The following is a 24542-nucleotide window of genomic DNA, read 5'->3' as shown; positions in this document are numbered from 1 at the left end:
GTCTGCGCATTTTCGCCTGACTGAGGATATGAGATGGACCGGACTTGCCCCCACTTGATAGAGTCAGATATCTACCTTTTAACATTAGCTATATACTAATACCGTGTAGCCGTAGTGGGCGCTAAACCTCGTGCATGTGCTACGCACTTCATACGCTATTTGCGTATGAAGGCCTCACACGTGGTACGCAAGTAACGTACACACACTGCGCTGGGTGTATGGAATACACACTGCGAGCGCACACACAGACAGTACATTTATAAACTTTAAACACAGAGTATGCTTACACTGTAAACCTTAGAATTGTAACACTGTAATGATATACAACTGGTTAACCTGGATATATAAGCAAGCTGTTTGAGTGATTTGAAATACACAGAAACCCTTTGTACTAGCTAGAAACACACAGACACCCTGCTGAGGTTCCAACACCTTTACTAACGAGATTTAGCTATGTAAAAGGGAAAAATACAATTAACAGTTTATACACTACAGCTCTAACATCAATATCTAAACAGGATAACTACACACACATATATATATATATATATATATAGAGGAACGGCGTGCGGCACTCAGCCCAAAAGACCACAGCAAAGAGTCAAGTGTGCATAACAACGTTTCAATGCATCCGCATTGTCGTCAGGTTTATTAAAAATAACAGGACAAACATACCTTTTATCACTGTGCCACCCACGTGAAGAAGCAGCAGCGGCTTCCGGGAACGGGACCACGCACCCGACCGGCGGCCGTATCTGATGACATCATCAGAAACATTCAAAGTGCACACCCCCACCAGGTGATCAAGCTGCCATGGAAACGAAAAAACAAATGCTCAGTGTGCATAACGCAGAGCTACAGAAAGGCTGTTACAGCCGCATACATTTACATAATATCATGAAAGAAATGAATGCAGTTAATAAAATGTGAGCATATACAAGATGCAACCTGAAAGGAAACAGAATGATATTATAAAAAGCAAGCATAATTAATAGACTCGTTAAGACCTTTAGGAATAATGACATCTAAACGTATGATCCAGCGTGTCTCACATTGCAGTAGCTTGCGCCCCCGATCACCACCACGTTTGGAAGGTGGAATATGATCGATCATACGATATCTGAGACTATTTAAAGGATGTTTAAATTCAGAGAAGTGCCGTGCCACAGGCTGGTCACTTTTGCCAGTTTCAAGAGCATGACGTATGGCAGACCGATGCGCCGTCATGCGCTCTTTGAATTTACGCTCAGTTTTGCCCACATAGCTTAGACCACAGGGGCATAACAACTGGTAAACCACATAAGTGGAGTTACATGTAAGTAAGTGGTGTATTTTAATCTTGTTACCCGTGTGCGGATGACAGAATGAATTACCTGCAATCAAAAATTGGCAAGTTACACATGTACAACGAATGCAGCCAGTTTTTTTAGAAACAGAAATGGTTTTCATAAGTGGTGCCACATCTGTTTTAACCAGAAAATCGCGCAGATTGCGACCTCTTGAATAACAAGGCATGAGTCTATGTTGTTGTAACGGGAGTGATGAATCGGACTCAACAATTGGCCATAATTTTTTAGAGATGTGATTAAAAGTGGGGGAAGCTGGATTAAATTTATTAACCCAAGGAATCCTGGGTCTATCAAGATCATTACGGGCACGATGTGAGTGCAAAAGTGTATTTCTATCAATCCTCAACACTCTCTCCTTGGTGGCTAATAATTCCTTACGGGAATAACCCCTACGTATGAATTTTTCTATCAACATATCAATCTGTGCCATAGAGGTCTCAATCTGGTTGTTGATACGATGTATGCGTATCATTTGTGAATAAGGGACACCTCTAATAAGACTTTTAGGGTGACAACTCTGGGCTTGCAAAAAAGTGTTACGATCAGTTGGTTTGGTGTAAACCATGGTATTAATCTGATTGTCTTTGAGGGAAATAAGGACATCAAGAAACGCAATCTGTTCCTGATTAAATGTGTACGTAAATTTAATAGGGCATGTACCACCATTATGTAACTCGATATGATTAATCAAGTTCATAACATCACCCCGCCAGATGATAAGCAGGTCATCAATATAGCGTGTATATAGAATAAGATTCTCCATAATAGCAGCATCACTGAAAAATAAATCATGTTCAATAGCGAACATCACGATGTTCGCATATACCGGGGCTGCGCAAGACCCCATCGCGCAGCCCATGACCTGTAGGAAAAATTGATCGTTATATAAAAAGAAATTTTTAGTGAGAATCAATTCAAATAATGTCAAAATCAGATCAATTAACTCTGGAGAAAAACAATTACATTTGATCAAAAATTTCCTTAATAATGCAAGACCAAAATCATGCGGGATGGAGGTGTACAAATTTACCACATCAATGGTGACAAGCCAACACCCCTCAGGTACGCAAACATTAGCCAATTTTTGTAACAGGGTGGTGGTATCAAGCAGAAAAGTAGGTTCTGCTTGCACAAAAGGTTGCAATATGGCATCTAAATACGTGGCTACAGGTTGAAATAATGAACCAAAGGCGCCAATGATGGGGCGCCCTGGAGGTGGAAACAAATTTTTGTGGACCTTAGGTAAAGTATAAAACAAAGGTACACAAGGATGCAGCGGCAACAAAACATCAAATAGATCCTGTGAGATAATCTGACTATCAAGAGCATGCTGGAGAATATTTCTTAGTTCACATTTAAACTTGATTGAGGGGTCCTGATGTAATTTAATATAGACTGTGGAGTCCATAAGTTGACGTTCCACTTCTTGGTGGTAATCATTCAGGTCTTGAAGAACTATTGCTCCCCCCTTATCGGCGGGGCGAATAATCAAATTACGGTTCTCAGAAAGTGAGTGAAGGGCTTCCCGTTCACATTGAGACAAATTAGAGAAGGTGCGTCTAGGTGTTGTAAGAAGGTTAGTTACCTGTTCATCTAATAGACGCATGTAGGTCTTGATCGAGGAGTTGCTGGATAATGGATCAAAAGTAGAGGTAGGACGGAATTTAAGTAATTGTTTAGGAATATTAGCTGAACTAGTAGATGGAGTATCTTTAAAGAATTCTTTGAGCTTCAGTTTACGATGAAGAGAGAATTTCTCAATATTCCATTGTAAAACGTCCACAGGAACTGTTGGAACATATGACAGTCCTCTACTTAACAGCTTAACTTCACTCCTGCTCAGTTCGTAAGAAGATAAATTAAAGATTACTTCCTCCTGCGTAATGGCGGTCTTCCCCGTCCCCGTCCTCTTGTTTTGGCCACCCCGGCGTGTGAATCGTCTCCTTCTCGATGCTGAACGGTTCTGGTCGCAACGCCTAAAGGGCCCCCTCTTGCGGTTGAGATGTCATTCTCACTATTGGAGCTACCAGTATCTTTAGATGTGTCAGTATCGAAGCGTGAGAGCTGTCTGCGGTTTCTTCTAAAAAAAGGCCGTGAATCCTTGTCACCTGACAGCCATCTGTACACGGTGTGTCGCTCATAATCTAGTTCAACTTTAGAGAGTTTCTCCTTCTTGAATTTAATAAGATCACGTTTATATTGTGTGACTTGTGATTGTAATTTCTCCATCCAGTCATTGTCCTTCTCTGCTTTAAGGACAGAGAGATGTTTAGTTTCAAAATCAGAGATTTTCAATTTAATTTTCTCAAGTTCCTTAGTGGATTGTTCGATTACTAATAATAAGAGGTCAAAACTACACTTATTAAGAATAGCAACCCAGCGTTTGCAAAAAGCTGGGTCGTAACGTCCAATGGTTGGACAATTTCTAACTCGGAAGCCCCGAGGAATTTTTTTAGACTTATAGTAATCGCTCAATGAGACTCCGTGTAAATAAAAATCCGTTTCTTTTTTCTTAAGTCGCAGTAGGTCACGGAAAATGCCATCCACAGAAATAGCTTCCGCTTCATCATCCATGCCAGTGGTATATAGCCGTGTCTCGGCTTCAGCCTCAGAAAAAGATAAGACATCTCCAATAGGATAGTTCAAATAAGAAGATTGCTCATAGGTTTCCTCAGTCATGATAAAATGCAGAAGCACAAACAAACTGTTGATAAAGGGTTAACTCAGCAAGAGTGCAACACCTTAGGCAAACAACAGCATTGAGTTCCAAAATCCACATGCAGCAGGAATAAAGTGCTAGTGCCAAAAAACAATATGAAATGAATGTCACAAACGGACATTACATAATAAAATCATGTAAAACCAGAACTTCACCAGGATAGACAGTCTCAGGATGAACAAGGTGCTGGGTGCCAAGGCAGGGAGACGCAAGGACCAATTGCGTTCACCCAAGGATATACGAAAGGGAGTCTGGCACTCCAAATGACAGAAATAACTGCGGCCGGTGCCCTCACATGTAGGATAAGACGTAGAGGAACGGCGTGCGGCACTCAGCCCAAAAGACCACAGCAAAGAGTCAAGTGTGCATAACAACGTTTCAATGCATCCGCATTGTCGTCAGGTTTATTAAAAATAACAGGACAAACATACCTTTTATCACTGTGCCACCCACGTGAAGAAGCAGCAGCGGCTTCCGGGAACGGGACCACGCACCCGACCGGCGGCCGTATCTGATGACATCATCAGAAACATTCAAAGTGCACACCCCCACCAGGTGATCAAGCTGCCATGGAAACGAAAAAACAAATGCTCAGTGTGCATAACGCGGAGCTACAGAAAGGCTGTTACAGCCGCATACATTTACATAATATCATGAAAGAAATGAATGCAGTTAATAAAATGTGAGCATATACAAGATGCAACCTGAAAGGAAACAGAATGATATTATAAAAAGCAAGCATAATTATGCACACTGAGCATTTGTTTTTTCGTTTCCATGGCAGCTTGATCACCTGGTGGGGGTGTGCACTTTGAATGTTTCTGATGATGTCATCAGATACGGCCGCCGGTCGGGTGCGTGGTCCCGTTCCCGGAAGCCGCTGCTGCTTCTTCACGTGGGTGGCACAGTGACAAAAGGTATGTTTGTCCTGTTATTTTTAATAAACCTGACGACAATGCGGATGCATTGAAACGTTGTTATGCACACTTGACTCTTTGCTGTGGTCTTTTGGGCTGAGTGCCGCACGCCGTTCCTCTACGTCTTATCCTACATGTGAGGGCACCGGCCGCAGTTATTTCTGTCATTTGGAGTGCCAGACTCCCTTTCGTATATCCTTGGGTGAACGCAATTGGTCCTTGCGTCTCCCTGCCTTGGCACCCAGCACCTTGTTCATCCTGAGACTGTCTATCCTGGTGAAGTTCTGGTTTTACATGATTTTATTATGTAATGTCCGTTTGTGACATTCATTTCATATTGTTTTTTGGCACTAGCACTTTATTCCTGCTGCATGTGGATTTTGGAACTCAATGCTGTTGTTTGCCTAAGGTGTTGCACTCTTGCTGAGTTAACCCTTTATCAACAGTTTGTTTGTGCTTCTGCATTTTATCATGACTGAGGAAACCTATGAGCAATCTTCTTATTTGAACTATCCTATTGGAGATGTCTTATCTTTTTCTGAGGCTGAAGCCGAGACACGGCTATATACCACTGGCATGGATGATGAAGCGGAAGCTATTTCTGTGGATGGCATTTTCCGTGACCTACTGCGACTTAAGAAAAAAGAAACGGATTTTTATTTACACGGAGTCTCATTGAGCGATTACTATAAGTCTAAAAAAATTCCTCGGGGCTTCCGAGTTAGAAATTGTCCAACCATTGGACGTTACGACCCAGCTTTTTGCAAACGCTGGGTTGCTATTCTTAATAAGTGTAGTTTTGACCTCTTATTATTAGTAATCGAACAATCCACTAAGGAACTTGAGAAAATTAAATTGAAAATCTCTGATTTTGAAACTAAACATCTCTCTGTCCTTAAAGCAGATAAGGACAATGACTGGATGGAGAAATTACAATCACAAGTCACACAATATAAACGTGATCTTATTAAATTCAAGAAGGAGAAACTCTCTAAAGTTGAACTAGATTATGAGCGACACACCGTGTACAGATGGCTGTCAGGTGACAAGGATTCACGGCCTTTTTTTAGAAGAAACCGCAGACAGCTCTCACGCTTCGATACTGACACATCTAAAGATACTGGTAGCTCCAATAGTGAGAATGACATCTCAACCGCAAGAGGGGGCCCTTTAGGCGTTGCGACCAGAACCGTTCAGCATCGAGAAGGAGACGATTCACACGCCGGGGTGGCCAAAACAAGAGGACGGGGACGGGGAAGACCGCCATTACGCAGGAGGAAGTAATCTTTAATTTATCTTCTTACGAACTGAGCAGGAGTGAAGTTAAGCTGTTAAGTAGAGGACTGTCATATGTTCCAACAGTTCCTGTGGACGTTTTACAATGGAATATTGAGAAATTCTCTCTTCATCGTAAACTGAAGCTCAAAGAATTCTTTAAAGATACTCCATCTACTAGTTCAGCTAATATTCCTAAACAATTACTTAAATTCCGTCCTACCTCTACTTTTGATCCATTATCCAGCAACTCCTCGATCAAGACCTACATGCGTCTATTAGATGAACAGGTAACTAACCTTCTTACAACACCTAGACGCACCTTCTCTAATTTGTCTCAATGTGAACGGGAAGCCCTTCACTCACTTTCTGAGAACCGTAATTTGATTATTCGCCCCGCCGATAAGGGGGGAGCAATAGTTCTTCAAGACCTGAATGATTACCACCAAGAAGTGGAACGTCAACTTATGGACTCCACAGTCTATATTAAATTACATCAGGACCCCTCAATCAAGTTTAAATGTGAACTAAGAAATATTCTCCAGCATGCTCTTGATAGTCAGATTATCTCACAGGATCTATTTGATGTTTTGTTGCCGCTGCATCCTTGTGTACCTTTGTTTTATACTTTACCTAAGGTCCACAAAAATTTGTTTCCACCTCCAGGGCGCCCCATCATTGGCGCCTTTGGTTCATTATTTCAACCTGTAGCCACGTATTTAGATGCCATATTGCAACCTTTTGTGCAAGCAGAACCTACTTTTCTGCTTGATACCACCACCCTGTTACAAAAATTGGCTAATGTTTGCGTACCTGAGGGGTGTTGGCTTGTCACCATTGATGTGGTAAATTTGTACACCTCCATCCCGCATGATTTTGGTCTTGCATTATTAAGGAAATTTTTGATCAAATGTAATTGTTTTTCTCCAGAGTTAATTGATCTGATTTTGACATTATTTGAATTGATTCTCACTAAAAATTTCTTTTTATATAACGATCAATTTTTCCTACAGGTCATGGGCTGCGCGATGGGGTCTTGCGCAGCCCCGGTATATGCGAACATCGTGATGTTCGCTATTGAACATGATTTATTTTTCAGTGATGCTGCTATTATGGAGAATCTTATTCTATATACACGCTATATTGATGACCTGCTTATCATCTGGCGGGGTGATGTTATGAACTTGATTAATCATATCGAGTTACATAATGGTGGTACATGCCCTATTAAATTTACGTACACATTTAATCAGGAACAGATTGCGTTTCTTGATGTCCTTATTTCCCTCAAAGACAATCAGATTAATACCATGGTTTACACCAAACCAACTGATCGTAACACTTTTTTGCAAGCCCAGAGTTGTCACCCTAAAAGTCTTATTAGAGGTGTCCCTTATTCACAAATGATACGCATACATCGTATCAACAACCAGATTGAGACCTCTATGGCACAGATTGATATGTTGATAGAAAAATTCATACGTAGGGGTTATTCCCGTAAGGAATTATTAGCCACCAAGGAGAGAGTGTTGAGGATTGATAGAAATACACTTTTGCACTCACATCGTGCCCGTAATGATCTTGATAGACCCAGGATTCCTTGGGTTAATAAATTTAATCCAGCTTCCCCCACTATTAATCACATCTCTAAAAAATTATGGCCAATTGTTGAGTCCGATTCATCACTCCCGTTACAACAACATAGACTCATGCCTTGTTATTCAAGAGGTCGCAATCTGCGCGATTTTCTGGTTAAAACAGATGTGGCACCACTTATGAAAACCATTTCTGTTTCTAAAAAAACTGGCTGCATTCGTTGTACATGTGTAACTTGCCAATTTTTGATTGCAGGTAATTCATTCTGTCATCCGCACACGGGTAACAAGATTAAAATACACCACTTACTTACATGTAACTCCACTTATGTGGTTTACCAGTTGTTATGCCCCTGTGGTCTAAGCTATGTGGGCAAAACTGAGCGTAAATTCAAAGAGCGCATGACGGCGCATCGGTCTGCCATACGTCATGCTCTTGAAACTGGCAAAAGTGACCAGCCTGTGGCACGGCACTTCTCTGAATTTAAACATCCTTTAAATAGTCTCAGATATCGTATGATCGATCATATTCCACCTTCCAAACGTGGTGGTGATCGGGGGCGCAAGCTACTGCAATGTGAGACACGCTGGATCATACGTTTAGATGTCATTATTCCTAAAGGTCTTAACGAGTCTATTAATTATGCTTGCTTTTTATAATATCATTCTGTTTCCTTTCAGGTTGCATCTTGTATATGCTCACATTTTATTAACTGCATTCATTTCTTTCATGATATTATGTAAATGTATGCGGCTGTAACAGCCTTTCTGTAGCTCTGCGTTATGCACACTGAGCATTTGTTTTTTCGTTTCCATGGCAGCTTGATCACCTGGTGGGGGTGTGCACTTTGAATGTTTCTGATGATGTCATCAGATACGGCCGCCGGTCGGGTGCGTGGTCCCGTTCCCGGAAGCCGCTGCTGCTTCTTCACGTGGGTGGCACAGTGATAAAAGGTATGTTTGTCCTGTTATTTTTAATAAACCTGACGACAATGCGGATGCATTGAAACGTTGTTATGCACACTTGACTCTTTGCTGTGGTCTTTTGGGCTGAGTGCCGCACGCCGTTCCTCTACGTCTTATCCTACATGTGAGGGCACCGGCCGCAGTTATTTCTGTCATTTGGAGTGCCAGACTCCCTTTCGTATATATATATATATATATATTAGCGTCACAATTACAATCTATAACATACAATGAGAGAGAGAGAGAGATCGTGGCACAATTACAGTCAGAGATTAAGAATGGTCACAGAGAGTACTTACACACAGGGAATGAATCGCAGGAGCAAATCTGGTTACCAGCTCCTGGTTATTCAATGATGAAAACCGTTGTGGGGAGAGAGACTGAGCTGCTCCAGGCTGGCTGTCCTTATATACACTGCATACAGTACACTACAAAGGGACCTATAATCTCATTGTTCATTGGACACAGGAATCTGTCTTCATATTACAACAAAAGGTCATAGGTTTGTTTGAACAGGTGGGCTGTGACTATTTCAGACTGCTCAGGTGGGAGGGAAACTCAGGATTTCCAACACATGGACAATGAATAAATGTCCAGAAACTACTAATAGACATAACTATATGCTGGAGCGATTAATCTTTACCTAACCAGCACCGGATTGTTTCTAATAAAATGTTCTTTAGTTAGGTACCAGAAACCACCGCTCAGACCCTATCTGACCCTTTGTATCATGAAAAGAGGAATTCCTCTGTCCAGGGACCAGCTACAATATACAAACTTACAGTTATTATTAAGGGGAACATTATCTATAAAACATACTATTTGGATTAACTATGTAACGATTGAGTCGCCCGCTAGACGCACGCAAACTGTACCGTAAATGCACATACAACGCGCCCGAGGGCACGGCCGTGGAGGCGCCGGCACGCAACTGCGAATATGCACACGCACGGGAGAGAATGTGCGCGTGCAGCGGGTAAGCGCATGGGGTGAATATATGGCAACGTGTAGCATGATATTTTTCCGACTTTGACAGGGCTACGACCCCTTACCATGGCACGCCTTTTGTCCGTGCAATATTTAACCACTCACAGATTTATGATTGGAGGTTATACTCCATATAATCTAAATATTGCATGGCCCAAGGCCGTGCAAGGGTAAGGGGGCGTAGCCCCTTGCGACGGTGTGAAGAGCACCCATGGGGTGCGATGAGTCACCCAGTGTTGTGTAGATGACAGGTTTTAAGTTAAAGAGAGCAAAGTATAAAATGTCTTCAAATTACAGATAGATTAATTGACTTTTAACCAAATTAATTCTAGTGGACATGTGTCTGTGGCTGTATGGCAAGGAATACAGATTGCAAGCTCCATTGGTGCAAAAACTGCTTTACATGGTGAAATATTTTCTGTACAGCGCTGCACATGTATGCAATATTTTAATAATAGAGATGAGCAGGTTCAGTTCGCCGAGTACCGAACACCCACCCCGAACTCCACGTGTCGTAAAACCCGAACGAGGCAAAATGTCATCATCCTGCTGTCAGATTCTTGAGAGTTTCGTATTCCATATAAAGAGCCGCACTTCGACGCCATTTTCACTCGGGCATTGTAAAGGGTACAGAGAGGACGTGGCTACGTTCTCTCAGTGTCAGTTCTCAGTATCAGTGCTAAGTATCAGTGCTTATTGCTGCTCAGTAATACTAGTACAGTGTCTCTCTTGTGCTGCATCTTGCTGCTGTAGGGTGCTGTGGTAGTAGTGTCCTGTGACTGTGCATCGGTCATCATCATTCCAGTCACAGTGGTATCTGGGGGGGTGACAATTCCAGAGTGCTTTTGTGCTGCTCAGTAATACTAGTACAGTGTCTTGTGCCGCATCGTGCTGCTCAGTGTCAGTTCTCAGTAGTATCATCAGTGCTCAGTATCACTGCTCAGTAGTATCATCAGTGCTCAGTATCACTGATCATTGTCTTGTGGTGCTCAGTAATACTACATTACTAATACTAGTACAGTGTCTTGTGCTGCTCAGTATCAGTGCTCAGTAGTATCATCAGTGCTCAGTATCAGTGCTCATTGGGGATCATTCCGACCAGATCGCTCACTGCAGTTTGTCGCAGCGCTGCGATCGGGTCGGAACTGCGTATGCGCTGGCGCCGCAGTGCGCCGGCGCATGGCAGCTTACATTAACTAGCGATCGCCTCTGAGACAGAGGCAGTCGCTTGGCGGGAGGGGGCTGAACGGCGGCGTTAAGACGCCGTTTAGGGGGAGTGGTCCGGCCAACACAGGCGTGGCCGGACTGTTGGGGGGGGGGGGGCACGGCCAGTGGGAGTGACGAGCAACTCCCGGCCAGCTGCAGGAGCTGCGCTGGCCGGGAGTTACTCTTTAAATACAAAGGCATCGCCTCTGGGCGATGCTTTTGTATTTGTGCGGGGGGGGGCGGCACTGACATGCGGGGCGGGCTAGCCCTGTGCTGGGTGTCCCCTCGCATGTCTGAGTTTACGATCGTAGCTGTGCTAAATTTAGCACAGCTACGATCAACTCGGAATGACCCCCTTTGTCTTGTGGTGCTGAGTAATACTACATTGCTAATACTAGTACAGTGTCTTGTGCTAATCGTGCTCCTCAGTATCAGTGCTCAGTAGTATCATCAGTGCTCAGTATCACTGCTCATTGTCTTGTGCTCAGTAATACTACATTACTAATACTAGTACAGTGTCTTGTGCTAATCGTGCTGCTCAGTATCAGTTATCAGTAGTATCATCAGTGCTCAGTATCACTGCTCATTGTCTTGTGGTGCTCAGTAATACTACATTACTAATACTAGTACAGTGTCTTCTGCTGCATCTTACTGCTGTAGAGTGCTGTGGTAGTGTCCTGTCACTGTGCATAGGTCCTCATCATTCCAGTCACAGTGGTATCTGGTATCTATCTAGTGGTTTTTTAGAAAGTGGGGGATTACTCCGCACCAGTCAGGGTTGAATACAAGTGATAAACTTAACCAGCGTTATCAAATTATATGCTGGATTGCTAATACATTCAGATTGCTGGTGGCGCACAAAAAGTCAGTAGTAGCTTAGAGATACAAAAGAAAAGAAAGAAGACTCTTGGTTGGTGCACTCTTAGAGAACAGACATATGTCAATGTGTGTATGTGAAAGAAGATAAAATCTAACTTTTATTAGTACAATTAAATAAGGTCCCTCAATAAAAAGAAAAAGACATGATTGATAAGTGATTTTATGGATGAATATCAGTGTAAGAAGCAGGCGGCAGTGGCAACGGAAATTTGTTCCTCATATAAAGTCCTAAATTGGAGTATTATGCGCAACCAAAGGTACCACACTAACACAGATATTCTGTTTGTAGGAATAAGTAGGGTAACAACCTAACCATCCAGCCTTGTGTGGTAAGAGATGTTCATATAACCCATTGAGATGATAATAGAAAAAGGATTAAATAACAGATTGGGATATTCTGCACAACCAGTGGTTAACACTAACATAGATGTACAGTCTATAGAATTGAATAGGGTAACCTCCCTAGCTGTCCAACAATGTGTGGTATGGAATGTTCACATGAGCCACCAGGATAAGTATGAGGAAGAGATACAGTAACAGATTGAATCTGCTGTCAATGTTAGACCAGAGTGCCCCTATATCTCCTGCCTACTAAACCAAGTATTCCCAGGTGGTCTCCCACCTGGTACTGACACGGCCCTATACTGTATAGCTTCCAAGATCGGATGAGGTTGGGCACATGCAGTATGGTATGATAGTAGATTTACAGGAATTTAAATTGTCTCCTCTCCGGAATCATTGATGAGAGTTCGTGAAAAGTTGGAGAATATAAGATTAGGAGCAGGATCTTCTGTTGGTGTTTAGGCAGTGTGGTGAGCCTACCAGTTGAGAAACTGCCGTAGGTGACAGTGGATCACCAGTGAGAGTCCCTGAAAAGAAATGGAGATTGTATGTAGATGAGCACCGTTGACGGTGAAGGAGAGGTCAACACAAATGTATTGCCTCCTGGTTAGAGCTGGTACAGGTTAAACAGGATCTTCAACAGGATAGGTACACCCGTGGGTAGTGAATTATCAATAACCAGATGGTATGATATTCCCAATTGTTCCTGATGAGAAAATTAAAGCGAACACTGGATATATGAACACAGCGCCATGGCTAGTGGTTCAGCTTCACATGACGATGGAAGCACTCATCTTCCCGCTAGAAAAATTAAAAGAGTTAAGCTGGCAAAAGCACAGCAAAGAACTGTGCGTTCTGAATCACAAATCCCCAAGGAGAGTCCAATTGTGTCGGTTGCGATGCCAGACCTTCCCAACACTGGATGGGAAGAGGTGGCTCCTTCCACCATTTGCACGCCCCCTGCAAGTGCTGGAAGGAGCACCCACAGTCCAGTTCCTAATATTCAATTTGAAGATGTCACTGTTGAAGTACACCAGGATGAGGATATGGGTGTTGCTGGTGCTGAGGAGGAAGTTGACGAGGAGGATTCTGATGGTGATGTGGTTTGTTTAAATCAGGCACCTGGGGAGACAGTTGTCCGTGGGATGAATAAGACCATTGATCTGCCTGGTCAAAATACAAAAAGAAATCACGTCTTCGGTGTGGAATTATTTCAACAGAAATGCGGACAACAGGTGTCAAGCAGTGTGTTGACTTTGTCAAGCTGTAATAAGTAGGGGTAAGGACGTTAACCACCTAGGACCATCCTCCCTTATACGTCACCTTGAGCGCATTCATCAGAAGTCATTGACAAGTTCAAAAACTTTGGGTAACAGCGGATGCAGTCCACTGACAACTAAATCCCTTCTTCCTCTTGTACCCAAGCTCCTGCAAACCACACCACCAACTCCCTCAATGTCAATTTCCTCCTTAGACAGGAATGCCAATAGTCCTGCAGGCCATGTCATTGGCAAGACTAACTGGGATTCCTCCGATGGATCCTTGAGTGTAACGCCTACTGCTGCTGGCGCTGCTGTTGTTGCTGCTGGGAATCGATCGTCATCCCAGAGGGGAAGTCAGAAGACCACTTGTACTACTTCCATTAAGCAATTGACTGTCCAACAGTCCTTTGCGAGGAAGATGAAATATCACAGCAGTCATCCTGTTGCAAAGCGGATAACTCAGGCCTTGACAACTATGTTGGTGTTAGACGTGCATCCGGTATCCATCGTTAATTCACAGGGACTTAGAGAATTGCTTGAGGTAGTGTGTCCCTGGTACCAAATCCCATCTAGGTTCCAGTTCTCTAGGCAGGGGATACTGAGAATGTACACAGACGTCAGAAAAAGTGTCCTCAGTGTCCTAAAAAATGCAGTTGTACCCACTGTCTACTTAACCACGGACATGTGGACAAGTGGAGCAGTGCAGACTAAGTGGGCTGTCCTATGTCTGTGACAGCCCACTGGGTAGATGTATTGCCTCCCGCAGCAACAACAGCGGCGGCACCAGTAGCAGCATCTTGCAAACACCAAATTGTTCCTAGGCAGGCTATGCTTTGTATCACCGCTTTCAATAAGAGGCACACAGCTGACAACCTCTTACGGAAACTGAGGAACATCATCCCAGAATGGCTTACCCCAATTGGACTCTCCTGGGGATTTGTGATATCTGACAATGCCACCAATATTGTGCGTGCATTACATCTGAGCAAATTCCAGCACATCCCATGTTTTGCACATACAATTAATTTGGTGGTGCAGAATTTTTTGAAAAACGACAGGGGTGTGCAAGAGATGCTGTCGGTGGCCTGAAAAATTGCGGGCCAGTTTCGGCATTCAGCCACCGCGTGCTGAAGACTGGAACGCCAACAAACACTCCTGAACATGCCCTGCAATCAGTTGAAGCAAGAGGTGGTAACGAGGTGGAATTCAACCCTCTATATGCTTCAGAGGATGGAGGAGCAGCAAAATGCCATTCAAGCCTATACATCTGCCTACGATACAGGCAAAGGAGGGGGAATGCACCTGACTCAAGTGCAGTGGAGAATGATTTCCATGTTGTGCAAGGTTCTCCAACCCTTTGAACTTGCCACACGTGAAGTCAGTTCAGACACTGCCAGCCTAAGTCAGGTCATTCCCGTCATCAGGATTTTGCAGAAACAGCTGGAGAGATTGAAGGAGGAGCTAAAATGGAGCGATTCCGCTAGGCATGTGGTACTTGTGGATGGAACCCTTCATTCGCTTAACCAGGATTCACGGGTGGTCAATCTGTTGAAATTAGAGCACCAAATTTTGGCCACCGTGCTCGATCCTAGGTTTAAAGCCTACGTTGTATCTCTCTTTCCGGCAGACACAATTCTGCAGATGTTCAAAGACCTGCTGGTGAGACAGTTGTCAAGTCAAGCGGAACGTGACCCGCCAACAGCTCCTCCTTTATTTTCTACCGACACTGGAGCTGCCAGGAAAAGGATAACATTTACAAAACCATCCGCTGGCAGTGATGCAGGGCAGTCAGGAGCAAGTGCTGACATCTGGTCTGGACTGAAGGACCTGCCAATGATTACTGACATGTCTACTGTCACTGCATATGATTCTGTCACCATTAAAAGAATGGTGGAGGATTATATGAGTGACAGCATCCAAGTAGGCATGTCAGACAGTCTGTATGTATACTGGCAGGAAAAAGAGGCAATTTGGAGGCCCTTGCACAAACTGTCTTTATTTTACCTAAGTTGCCCCTCCTCCAGTGTGTACTCCAAAAGAGTTTTTAGTTCAGCCGGTCACTGTGTCAGCGATCGGCGTAGGAGGTTACGTCCAGAAAATATGGAGAAGATGTTGTTCATCAAAATGAATTATAAATTCCTCCATGGAGACATTTACCTGCAATTGCCTCCAGAAAGTACACAGGGACCTGTGATGGTGGATTCCAGTGGGGACGAATTAATACTCTGTGAGGAGGAGGAGGTACACAGTGAAAGGGGTGAGGAATCGGACAATGAGGATGAGGTGGACATCTTGCCTCTGTAGAGACAGTTTGTGCAAGGAGAGATTGATTGCTTCTTTTTTGGTGGGGGCCCAAACCAACCAGTCATTTCAGCCACAGTCGTGTGGCAGACCCTGTCGCTGAAATGATTGCTTTGTTAAAGTGTGCATGTCCTGTTTATACAACATAAGGGTTGGTGGGAGGGCCCAAGGACAATTCCATCTTGCACCTCTTTTTTTATTTATCTTTGCATCATGTGCTGTTTGGGGACTATTTTTTTAAGTGCCATCCTGTCTGACACTGCAGTGCCACTCCTAGATGGGCCAGATGTTTGTGCCGCCCACTTGGGTCGCTTAGCTTAGTCATCCAGCGACCTCGGTGCAAATTTTAGGACTGAAAATAATATTGTCAGGTGTGAGGTGTTCAGAATAGACTGGAAATGATTGGAAATTATGGATAGTTTAATAATACTATAGGATCAAAATTACCCCCAAATTCTAAGATTTTAGCTGTTTTTGAGGTTTTTAAAAAAAAATCACCCGAATCTAAAACACATCCGAATCCAAAACGCGAAAGGGTGGTTTTGACAAAACACGTCCGAATCCAAAACACGACTGCGGAACCGAATCCAAAACCAAAACACAAAACACGAAAAATGCCCGCTGCACATCTCTAATTAATAACTTAATAAGTAGAAATATGGAAACATTTATCTTATGGAAAGACTATGCTGCCATTTAGAGGCTGTACACTATGTATATTTCATTCCTTCAGCAAGGCGTAGCTGTCAGACTAATCTGATCATGAGAAATATCTCCTCTCATTCTACAATATTGCCATTATAAAGCTTATTAAAATGATCTTTGATTATATTAGCAATCATTATGCATTATAATTTAGTGAAATATGCAAAGTAATTAAAAATCTCAGTATGTAACCAAAGTTGGTCAATGGCCTAATAGTCAATTATATGAAATGAGTGTCAGTTTTCTATACAATCTCCTCCCTGAGAAGCAATAATGAAAGTATTGAGGGTGGAGACAGTGAAACTATAGAATGGGACTAGAATGGGATAACACAGCAGGGAGCGCAGAGAACGTGTGCCAGGAGGAGTAATAAGAGCCTGAGTCAGAGATGTCCTACAGTATTATTAACCTCAATAGCATTCACTTCCACTCATTTCTGAGCACCTCACACCTCACGATATTACTGAGCACCTCACACCTCACAATATTATTTTTAAGCCAAAAGGTTGCACGAGGTAGCTGGCTGACTAAGCTAAGTGACACAAGTGGGCGGCACAAACACGTGGCCCATCTAGGAGTGGCACTGCAGTAGTAGACAGGATGGCACTTTTAAAAACTAGGCCCCAAAGAGCACATAATGCAAAGAAAAAAAGAGGTGCAAGATGGAATTGTCATTGGGCCCACCCACCCTTATGTTGTATAAGCAGGACATGCACCCTTTAACAAACCAATCAATTCAGCAACAGGGTCTGCCACATGACTGTGGTTGAAATGATTGGTTTGCTTGGGCCCCCACAAAAAAAGAAGCAATTAATCTCCTCACCAAAAAAGAAGCAACTAATCTCTCCTTGCACAAACTGGCTCTACAGAGGCAAGATGTCGCCCTCATCCTCCGACTCCTCACCCCTTTCCGTGATTTCATCCTCATCCTCAGAGAGTATTAATTCATCCCCACTGGAATCTACCATCACAAGTCCCAGTGTACTGTCTGGAAGCAAATGCTGGTAAAGGTCTTCCTGGAGGAATTTATAATTAATTTTGATGAACATCATCTTCTCCACATTTTGTGGAAGAAACCTCCTTAACCGATCGCTGGCAAGGTTACCGGCTGCACTAAACACTCTTTCGGAGTACACACTGGAGGGATGGCAACTTAGGTAAAATAAAGCCAGTTTGTGCAAGGGACTCAAAATTGCCTCTTTTTCCTGCCAGTATACATACGGACTGCCTGACATGCCTACTTGGATGCTGTCACCAATATTATCCTCCACCATTCTTTCAATAGTGACAGCATCATATGCATTGACAGTAGACATGTCAGTAATTGTTGGCAGCTCCTTCAGTCCAGACCAGATGCCCTGCATCACCACCAGTGGATGGGCTAGGAAATGTTATTCTTTTCCTCACAGCCCCAGTCGCGGGAGAAAATGAAGGAGGAGCTGTTGACGGGTCATGTTCCGCTTGAGTTGACAATTTTCTCACCAGCAAGTCTTTGCACCACTGCAGATTTGTGTCCGCCGGCAACGTAGGCTTTAAACCTAGGATCGAGCACAGTGGCCAAAATGTAGTACTCTGATTTCAACAGATTGACCACTCTTGAATCCTGGCAAAGCGAATGAAGGGCTCCATACACAAGTCCCACATGCTTGGCAGAATCTCTCTATCTTAGCTCCTCCTTCAATTTCTCCAGTTGCTTCTGCATAAGCCTGATGAGGGGAATGACCTGACTCAAGCTGGCAGTGTCTGAACTGACTTCACGATTGGCAAGTTTGAAGGCTTGGAGAACCTTGCACAACACGGAAATCATTCTCCACTGCACTTGAGTCAGGTGCATTCCCCCTACTTTGCTTATATCGTAGGTGGATGTATAAGCTTGAATGGCCTTTTGCTGCTCCTCCATCCTCTGAAGCATATAGAGGGTTGAATTCCACCTCATTACTACCTCTTACTTCAGCTGATGGCAGGGCAGGTTCAGGAGTATTTGCTGGTGCTTCAGTCTTTGGCATGCAGTCGCTGAATGTCAAAAGTGGCCCGCAATTTTTCGGGCCACCGACAGCATCTCCTGCACGCCCCTGTCTTTTTAAAAAAAATTCTGCACCACCAAATTAATTGTATGTGCAAAACATGGGACGTGCTGGAATTTGTCCAGATGTAATGCACGCACAAGGGCCCTCATTCCGAGTTGTTCGCTCGCAAGCTGCTTTTAGCATCATTGCACACGCTAAGCCGCCGCCCTCTGGGTGTATCTTAGCATAGCAGAATTGCGAACGAAAGTTTCGCAAAATTGCGAGTACACATTCCTTAGCAGTTTCTGAGTAGCTTGAGACTTACTCTGCCATTGCGATCAGTTCAGTCAGTTTCGTTCCTGGTTTGACGTCACAAACACACCCAGCGTTCGCCCAGACACTCCCCCATTTCTCCAGCCACTCCCGCGTTTTTCCCAGAAACTGTAGCGTTTTTTCCCACACACCCATAAAACGGCCAGTTTCCACCCAGAAACACCCACTTTCTTTCTGTCAATCACATTACGATCACCAGAACGAAGAAAAGACCTCGTAATGCCGTGAGTAAAATACCTAACTTCATAGCAAATTTACTTGGCGCAGTCGCACTGCGGACATTGCGCATGCGCAGTAAGCGGAAAATCGCAATATAGCGAAAATCGGCAACGAGCGAACAACTCGGAATGACCACCAATATTGGTGGCATTGTCAGATATCACAAATCCCGAGAAGAGTCTAAGTGGGGTAAGCCATTGTGCGATGATGTCCCTCAGTTTCCATAAGAGGTCATCAGTAGTGTGCCGTTGATACACAGCGTAGACTGCCTAGGAATGAGTTGGCATTTGTGAGATGCTGCTACTGGTGCCACCGCTGCTGCTCTTGCTGTGGAAGGCAATACATCTACCCAGTGGGCTGTCACAGTCATGTAGTCCTTAGTTTGCCCTGCTCCACTTGTCCACATGTCCGTGGTTAAGTGGACAGTGGGTACAAACCCATTTTTAAGGACACTTGGGACACTTTTCTTAATGTCCCTGTACAGTCCGGGAATCGCTTGCCTAGTGATGTGGAATCTAGATGGGATTTGGTACCAGGGACACAGTACGTCCATCAACTTTCTAAATCCCACTGCACTAATGGCAGACACCGGATGCACGTCTAACACCAGCATAGTTGTCATGCCCTTAGTAATCCACTTTGCAACAGATTGACTGCTGTCATATTTCATCTTCCTCGCAAAGGACTGTTGGACAGTCTATTGCTTAGTTAAGATAGTATAAGTGGTCTTCCAACTTTCTCTCTGGGATGACTATCGACTCCCAGCAGCAACAACAGCAGCGGCAGCAGCAGTATTCGTACAAATCAAGGATCCTCCGGAGAAAATCCTGGATAGGAGAGGACTCGTCAGTCACGCCAGTGACATGGCCTGCAGTACTACTCACTGTACGTTCCTGACCGTGGAGGAAATATACGTTGAGGGAGTTGGTGGTGTTGATTGCAGGAGTTTGAATGCAACAACAAGAACGGATTTAGGTGTCAGTGGACTGCTTATGCTCTTACCCAAAGTTTCTGAACTTGACAATGATATGATGAATGCGCAGGTGACGTATAAGGGAGGATGTTCCTAGGTGGTTACTGTCCTTACCCTTACTTATTATGGATTGACAAAGGCAACACATGGCTTGACACCTGTTGTCCGGATTTGTGGAGAAATTATTCCACACCGAAGAGGTGGCTTTTTATGGTATTTTGCCCAGGCATGACAATGGGCTTTTTAATCCCATGGCCAACAACTGTATCCACTGGTGCCTTATTCAAACAAACCACATCACCATTAGAATCCTCATCAACTTCCTCCTCAGCGCCAGCTACACCTCATCCTTGTGTATTTCTACAGTGACATCCTCAATCTCAATATCAGCAACTGGACTGTGGGTGCTCCTCCCAGCACTTGCAAGGGGTGTGCAAATGGTGGTAGGAGCCGCCTGTTCCCACACAGTTTTTGGAAGGTCAGGCCTAGACATCACAACCGTGGACGCACTTGGACTCTCCTTGGGGATTTGTGATATCTCTGAATGCACAGTTGTTTTTTCCGGTGCTTTAACAAGCTTATTTTTTTGCATTTTTTAAGATGGAGGAGAGCTTCCATCTTCATGGGAAGATGAAACCCCAGTCATAACATAGGCCTTAGCCTTAATTGCCACTTTGTGTCATGAATGGCAAACTGCCAATTTTGCGTTTCTCATCAGATAAAAAAAAAAATCTGTTTATTAATTTTTGCTTCTTGGATTTTACATGCCCTCTATGACATTGGGCATCGTCTTTAGCAGACGACCTTAATGGAATTGCATTGTCAATGCCATGACTGGTGACAGCAGCAGCTTCAGCACTAGTACTAGGAACTGGAAGTGATTCCTGATCTTACACTTCACCATTTTTTCCTCAAAATTTTTGTTCTCCATTTCAAAGGACAGCATCCCTTTATTATTATAGCACACAGAACAGTGCCTCTTTATTTTCACAGCACCCCTGTATTTTTACAGCATACAAGATAGGACCAGTGTACCTTTATTTTAACAACAACACCCCTGTGTTTTTACAGCATAAGGGATAGAGCCAGCACTCCTGTATTTTAACAACACCACTGTAATTTTAAAGCATACAAGACAGGGCCAGTGTATCTTTAGTTTAACAACAGCACCCCTGTATTTTTACAGCATACAGGACAGGGCCAGTGTACATTTATTTCCACAGCACCCCTGTATTTTTACAGCATACAAGACAGGGCCGGTGTACTTTAGACAGGGCCAGTGTACCATTATTTTAACAACAGCACCCCTGTACTTTTTCAGCATACAGTGCCCCTGTACAGCACAGTGACAGGACAGCAACTCCCATGTACAGCTGCAGCATCCCTAACAGCACAGGACACCACAGTGACAGGACAGCACCCATAGGCGTGCGCAGCACATTTTATTAGGGGGTGCACCATCAGAGGGGTGTGTCTAGCACCGCCTTTTGGGTGTGTCTAGCACCATCTATTGATGGTCAACGCAATATAAAATATCCACCCTTGTACCAATCCTAATAAAGCAGATACATTGTCAGATGTTGTGGTGTGCATCAAACAAACACCCCTGATGGCACTCACTGCAAATACACTGCTCCTCCTCAGCCTGGTCTGGCTCCCCCTGTCTTTCCCCTGCAAGCTGCAGCAACTTACTTACAAGTCAGCCACTCATTGACACTGACAGTCGCAGACTAATACTGCTGCTGCTGGAAAAATTAGTGACGTGTCAATGTTGCTGCTGACCGCCTGCCAGTATTGAATTTGTCTTCCTTAAAGGAACTCTGGCTGCATGCTGCTCCTCATCAGTGGCTGGCGTTGGCATAGAATAGAAGGAGAGAGGTGGGCGTGTGACAGGTGGGTGTGTGAGCAGCATGATGTCATCACGTCACATCACGCTGCTTTTGTACATGGAGGTGGAGCCGGGAGTTTGAAAGCCGATGGCAGTGGCACCCTTGATTAACCCAGGTGTCCATTTAGTAATGCAGCCCTGACAGGGTGCAATGCAGAGGGGACAGTAATCAACCTGCTCGGCGATCACTGCAGAACAACACCCACAGAGAGCACACACTGACCCCACCCGACGCCACCACCCACAGAGAGACAGAGGTCTGTCTCCCTTAATCTCCAAGCCCTGAGTGAAAATGGTGGCGATGCACGGCTCTTTATATGGAATCCAAAACCCAAGAGAATCTGACAGTGGGATGGTGATGTTTTGCCTCATTCTGGGATCCAAGTCTGTCAGGAAGTCCTTAGCCGGACTCGGTTCCTGACTTGGATCATGAAGTTCAGGGGGGTTCAGTTCTCTGAGAACCAAACCTGCTCATCTCTAACTGCTATATATGCCATATAGTACATTTACCAACGGGACTGAAAGAGAAGCAATCAGGTGATTACAGATGGAGACTCTATTATCTTGGCTGTTTCTCCACCTAAATGGATGTTTAGTCGCACCTGGGCGATAGCTTAGGTTGCTGAGTTTAATCACGGACAGGCGCATTGAGGCATGACTACATACTCAGCATGCAATACACATCTCCACCACTGGGTGGCTAATGCTCCACTAATCCAGTACTTTAGGGTGAATAGCGATGGATTGATCTACAAGTTCTTGCAAATGGTCAGTGACGAATGTACGTACTGCATACTGTACACACAGGCCAATGGTCAGATGGAGAGAGTAAAGAGAAAAAAGTTAATAGAGATGCAAATGAACATGTTAAAACACTTGTCCTTTGCCATGTTAGTGTATACAGACTCAGATGCAACAAATGTGTTACTAAAGCAATACTGTAGTTTACATAGATGCAAATCATGATATACTGTAGAACGTGTTACAAACTATGGTTCATTAATGATAAGGATACAGTATGATAAAGCATCCAATATGAGCATCCAAGTCAAATACACAAAAAACAATGTGAAGGAATCACTGCTTACAGTACATTTACACATGAGCTTGTGCTTTTGTCATGAGCCGTCGATTCCCAAAGTGCAAATACATGGTTTTTTTTTTCTGACACTTTATTATTATTATTTTTTGCAATCTATAGTAATATACCTTCACATTCAATAGAAGTGTGCAGACAGATTTTACATAAATAAAGACAGCTTCAGGAGCATCACATTCCATTATTTAAAATATACAGCGGCTATGGGGATAAGTGAGCTCCATGCGTCGTACGGTACACATACAGTACAGTAGCAGGCCAGATTCAATCACAGAGCGGGTTCACAAAATGGATGCCACTCGTGACCCAGCGCCTTATGGAAGCCCACAGCAACTGTATGGAGTGAGCGACGGTATTGATATTGCAAGAATAAGGACACTGTTGAAGGAGCATTTCTATACACTAGTTACAATACAGTATACGGTATACACAGTTGTAATGAGGTCCCGTAGAATGAGCAATTAATAAAAATAATATTTTTTCTGACACTTTATTAAATTTTTTGTTTTGGGGTCATCTACTGTAATAGTACCTTCACATAACAATAGAAACATGCACACAGAATTTACATAAATCAGAGCAAAGCTTTATGGGTGTCTAATTCTGCTATCTAAAATACACCCGTATACATATCAATAAATATAAAAATACAGTAGTGTATGCAGACGCAAATACAGTAAGTGTTCAAGCACTACTATAGTTTATTGACGTTAGAGAATCTGTGCTGTACTGTATGAGAAGGGACATGAGCTTTTGTCTGCACTTCTTATCAGCTCTTCATTTACTTACTGTATACATTAGTACTGTGTTGTCAGTTTATTGTAACCTGACCTCCCTTCGGTCTGTGAAATGAGCAGGGAGAAGCGGGATGGGGGTGGGGGAAACTGTTGGCTAAATACTCCCGTGCCTTATGGGAAGGTTGAATATGATTATGTGTGCAGGAAAACAACAGTTTAGATAACTACTGTAACTGTCTCCCGTTGCACACAATACTGTACAGTATAAACCAGTTCATTTATACTGACATCTTGCATCACAGCGGCAAGATGAACAACGTGTGATGCACGTCTCTGGCACATGTCTCTGATGCACTTCTCTGACTCCTTGTGCTGGGGATATAATGGCTGCATGCCATGATAGGCCCTTCAGCACCGAAGAGTTGCAAATCCTCGTTCGCTGGCAGGACCGAGCTCTCGCCAGCAATGAGGAGAAGCTTAGAGCCTACAAGCGGGCAAGGAGGGACATTCAGGAAGCCTTCAACCGGCGCAAGTCGATAAGGTCACTCCAGTGGAGGTGGAGTCACCTCGTAAGGAGGACACCCAGAAGCCTTCAGACCCTGAGGGACTGTAAGTACAGTACTAGTACAGTAGATTATTGTACTTTAAGTTACTGTAATTACAGGTGCTGTATAAAACAGGGTCTGCTGTAGCAGCAGGTACAGTATGAAGGGTCGACCACAGTTAAGTTGACAGTGTCTAGGTCGACCACTATTGTTCAACAGTAACTAGGTTGACAGGGATT

General features: G+C 43.8%; 1 pseudogene; it reads right to left on the bottom strand.

Moving 5' to 3' along the window:
- Nucleotides 1–12478: 12478 nt before the first annotated feature.
- LOC134945998 (5S ribosomal RNA) lies at nucleotides 12479–12596 on the bottom strand (annotated as a pseudogene).
- Between the last annotated feature and the right edge of the window lie 11946 nt (nucleotides 12597–24542).

The sequence above is a fragment of the Pseudophryne corroboree genome, chromosome 7, assembly GCF_028390025.1.
Source record: "Pseudophryne corroboree isolate aPseCor3 chromosome 7, aPseCor3.hap2, whole genome shotgun sequence".
Classification (NCBI taxonomy): Eukaryota; Metazoa; Chordata; class Amphibia; order Anura; family Myobatrachidae; genus Pseudophryne; species Pseudophryne corroboree.
The sequence above is the reverse complement of the archived record's forward strand: the minus strand, read 5'-3'. Positions and strand labels throughout refer to the sequence as shown.